The sequence below is a fragment of the Coffea eugenioides genome, chromosome 4 (assembly GCF_003713205.1).
Source record: "Coffea eugenioides isolate CCC68of chromosome 4, Ceug_1.0, whole genome shotgun sequence".
Classification (NCBI taxonomy): domain Eukaryota; kingdom Viridiplantae; phylum Streptophyta; class Magnoliopsida; order Gentianales; family Rubiaceae; genus Coffea; species Coffea eugenioides.
In genome coordinates, this window is record NC_040038.1 from 33602796 (window position 1) to 33607956 (window position 5161).

The window sequence follows — 5161 nt, forward strand, 5'->3', positions numbered from 1 at the left end:
AGTAATTTCAATTCGGGTCCTATTACATATTGGAAACAGAACATTATATTCTAATTTTTCATTATAGGAGAGTGAAACTTAATTTGGTAATTACCTTGCTATAACTTTGCTCTCTTCTTTGCAAGATGGGCATCTCATAACCCATCCCGTGTCAACATTGATAGCCTTTTGGCAGTTCTCACATGCTTCAAACCAGAATTTTTGTTGTCCAGGGGTCAAACTGGGATTTCCTGTTATCCAAGCTGTTTTCACATAATAGATGTCTTTTGAACAGAAAGAAGAACACCTGAGTTTTGCATTATTTTGGATGGCTAAAAGATATAAATCAGGTTATAAACAAAAAAGAAAGTTACATCTTTGAGTGTGTTAAATGCATTGGCTACACTGATCATATCATTAGCACTTGGAGGTGGTAGCAGCTTAAATGAATCTTTGTATGCCATTTGTTGTATCAACTCTGCAATTTCTTCTTTATTTGCATTATACCTATCCAAAAAATTAATGCAGCAGACCATAAGATATCAAAGGGATCTGGAAGAGTTTAACTAAAATGGTCGAAGAACATACGTACCATTCTTTGAGTGCATTTGCTTCAGAAGTGGGAGGATTAATCAGAAGGCCACTTCCAGGCTTGGTTGTTAGGGATAAGTTTAATAATAAAAACAAGTTTTTGTTAAGTAATAGGGCAATTTCCAAGATAGTGATTGGCTAAGTTATTCTAACTGGATAACTGTCATAGAAGTATGAGGTGTTAAAAGTATATTAACTTCACTTACAATTTAAAGTTGTGATTTTCAATTTCATGCCAATGATAACGTTGGCATTCCCAATGCTGTTTGCAAGTTGTGTTCCTTGATTTTGTTCAAACTCATTCCAAGAGTAAGAAGCATTGGCTTTTTCCTTTACAAAGAAGAGGAAAAATGGGGAAAATGTGAATGCAACAGTTTTATGCATTGAATAGAAATATTAAAAGTAAGGTCTATATAACTAACTCTTCATTCACAGTAATGAAGTCTCCTGTTGTAGAGCCGTTATTCTATTCCTTTGTCTCAAATGCAGTGACAAAAACAGCCTGTAAATCTTTATACAAACCAAAAGAAAAGAGGTTAGCTATGTTTCAATAATTAAAGGAAATATGAAAATGAATTTATATTTCAATTAGTAAAGCATGGATATAACTTACTCTGAACATTTTCTGTGTCTGTGAACCTAAAGAGGTCTTCAAATTTGGTGAATTCAAAAGTGCATGGTAGTGTCGCGCCCCATTTTTCGCGATGAAAATATAGTATTTACAAAAGATGTGATTTTATTTAAAAATAAGTGAAAAGGACCTAAAATGGGATTTAAAAAAATGCGACAGTTTGGGTCCAAAATTTAGTCCAAAAGGGTTTTTAAGAAAAATTAGGAGTCACCGCTTGGTATTGAGTTTTGGTGTGCCAAGTCACCCCAAAAATATTTTTGATAGAAATGAAATGAAATAAAACCCTTTTCGACAACTCCAGGTCTTAGAAAAACAAGAGAAAATGAGTTAGGGAGTTACGGTCGAAGAAAGAGAAGGCAAAGATTCAATTGACTCAAACCTAAATCACCCTTTCAACCTAGTCTAAGCTAGTTGCGTGGTTTAGTTAAAATTTCTCTAATTTAACCCTTAAATTTATCACGTTTGAATGTTTCTTACATGGATGCAAATCTAAATTTATAAAAACGTCGAGAGGGACAAAATGTTCATTCAAGGGTTTAATTGATACCAATCGCATTAATTGCGAAGGCCAAAATAATTCCTTGAAGAAGTCACGAGTATGCGAATGATGAAATTAAAAGAAAAGAAAATTAATTTATATAAATAGGTATAAGAGATCAAAGGAAAAGGAAATGCAGCATAATGAGTATGGGAGGCAAAAACTCGTGACATAATTTTCTTATACAGGGATTGATGGGATATTTAAACTAAAAGTTATAATCACCCATTTCCCATGTTCAAAGAATAATTTTTCCTAATCTAGACAAGCAAATGAACTAACTTATTTTGCAATTTATTAAATGATATTCAATTCTAAATTATATGATTAACACATATAGAGGATAGGGTATAATATAATAAGAAATATCATACAAATGAAAAAATATCCTAAAATAAAAATATGCATGAAAATATAATGAATGTCACGCAAGAGATGAATCTAACGCATGAACGATCTAAGGGTCTAGCGTTGGACTAACCCATTTCTAAAAATCTTTACTAGCGTTGGACTAGCAAGTAAACGGAGGGAGAAGCCACAACTAACGTTGGACTAGTGTGACGACGTCATGCATTCTTAATACATAGTAAGACAAATAAGGCATAAATTAAAACAAATAAACATGTAAGAGCATATAACACATAACACATAAACATAATATTTAGATGCAAAATCCTAAGAAAAGCGAATAAAGCACATAACACATAAACCACATAAACACGTGAAAACCTATCTATTACAATGGAGAATCTAACTACAATCTGAAATGGGGAAGTAAAATAAAAAATAATAAAAAAATCCTATCTACCCTATCTATTACAATAGGGGACCTAATGTGAGGACTTGCAAATTCCTTATATTTTTCTCAAAAATGCCCTTTTATTTGGAAAATTATTCATTTATTATAGCCCTACTACCCAATCATTCCACAATAAGTGCAAATGAACCTAGAAAGTAGGGTTTCACTTTTCGTTTTCAAGTTGGAGCAAGTTAGGGTTTTCACGTGGTTCCGTAGTGTAATTATCCGGTACGGAGCGAGGATCAAATTGGTGCTTAAGAGTGGCTTTTGGGTGAGAAATAATATGTGATTAGAAGCAATGATAAAAAGTTAGTGAATAGGAAGTAAAAACCCTAGTATGTGTGATTTAAGGAAAAACGGTGCGAACCGACGTGTACCGTGCACTACCGATTGAACACACCACTTGATCACCACTTGATCACCACTTGATCACCACTTTCTTACCATACAAGCTCATTAATATTTGAGCAAAATATCCCCTCATTTCCAGCTGGCTTTGGCCGAAAATATTGACCAATTTGGCAAGGAAAAGAAACAAAAAAATGAGTGGAAATTGGAGTGACACTTGTTGGCCAACTGAGGGCCTTGACCAAGACCAATTGTCTTGCCTTCTTATCACCTTGGAGCTGCCTTTCTTCTTCATTTTTCTGCTGCTTTGGCCGAGAGAGAGGGAGAGAAAAACCAAGGGAGAGCTGCACCATTTTATCTTGAGTTTGAGTGTATTAAATGAGGAAACAAGAAACTAAACCGATTAAAACCTTCCTTGAGTGTTTAGCTAGTGGTGTGTTGGTGAAATTTTGGAAGGAAAAGCTAGGGTTGCTCTTGGTAGTCACTTTATCAAGGTAACAATGCTGATTTCCCCATTTCTTACACTTAATCTTGTTTAACTTGGCATAGCACCTTAAATTTGTGGTGGATGATAGCTATTATCATGATTTGGGTGGATATAGTGTATGTTTTCTTGAGTTACATGAGTTAGGGTTTGAGGTATTTCCTGCCTATACTTGTTGTATGAATGTATATGTTGTATCTAAGTTTATATAAGTGATTGTGGTGGTGATTGAGGCAAGAAATGAAGAAAGTTTCCTTTGAAAATGAAAAATTCCAGATTTCTGGAAAATTTGACTTCAGTTCTGTCCGGTTTCAGTGCACTATGTTAGAGGCTGAATTAGGCTTGGCATAAAACATAAAAGTTGTAGAGAATGATGTTTTATTGATGCCTACAAAATTTCAGCTCAATCAGAGCAACGTAGTCTGTGAAAAGACCAAAATACCCTCACTGCCCTAGGATGTTTCCAGTGATCCGTTTTAGACAGTTCATCTAGTTGACCGTGTCTATTCACTATGATCCGTGCTGATTTAGCCATTTGCCAAAACATGAAAGTTTTAGTACTCTGTCTTAGATTTTCAACGCCTCATAGAATGCCTTAAACGGACTTTGGTAGCCTGAGATATGGCCATTTAAATGTAGTACGGTTAACTAGCCGGTTAGTTGGAAGTTGGTTCTGTGAATTGGGAATTTGACTGGGTTACACTGGAAATTTGACTAAGTGATCTCATGAAAGTTTTAGGTCTTTGTCTTAGTTTCGAAACGGAATAAGTTACACACCAATCCGATAAGCGTAGCCTCGGATGTGTCCATTCCGCAAAAACCCGTCAAATCTGTCTCTTGTTAAATTTCATTTCCGCACTTGTTATTAGTTTGATTTTTGTCCTTGTATTGTCTTGAGCCTATTGAATGGCTATTGAAATTAGATTGTTGTGTGTGTACCTTTGGGTTTGAACGAGGAAAATAATGAAGCCAAAAATGGCTGGAAAATTAGGTAAATACAAAGGGCATGCTGCCCAAATTTACGCTCGAGGATTAGAGAAATACACTTGCGACTTTGGTAAAGTTGATAAATGAATATCACTTGAACCATCTAGGACTTTTGCTACTTTGGTTATCGAGGGTTATACATTAGAACCTAGCCGAACTTGTACCCTTAGGAAAAGCGGTAATAATCACTATAAATCCGTTTTCCTTACACTTTCGACTCAAAAGTTATTTCCAAGTATACATCTTACAAAATTTTTCAGTTTGAAAAGCGAGCAACCGTTTCATGACTATTCTCCAAGTGAATTTCAATTTTCTTGATTCTTATTGAACGAAACGACTAAGTTTCAAACCTTGGTTGATTTTCAAAGTTCTTAAATCAAGTTTTATCGCAGATTTGAACTCCAAACCCGGGGTACCACCCAGACGAGAACACTAAAAGCACTACTTTGGTGAGTGCTTCCAAATATCTGATTGAACTTGATATTTGTGATTTCTCTTTGACAAATGTGATTGCATGATATAGAAGTGATTTGACAGGGTAAGGGTGTACTTTATCGCACTTGCCCTAATGAGACTTGTACTTGTTAATCGATTTCAATTGACTTGCTTTACATGTGTATGAATTATATCTTGCCTGAAATTCCAGAAACCCTGTGGCTAGTTAATTGAGTCGAGCCGGCAAGGGCCTGGTCGATTAGATAACGAACCCTGGGTAACTAGTGATGTCGAGTGGAGTGTTATCTCCTCGGCTAATCGGTATACTCGAGTATTACCACCCGTGTTTCGTGTGGCGTGCGGGCCCGG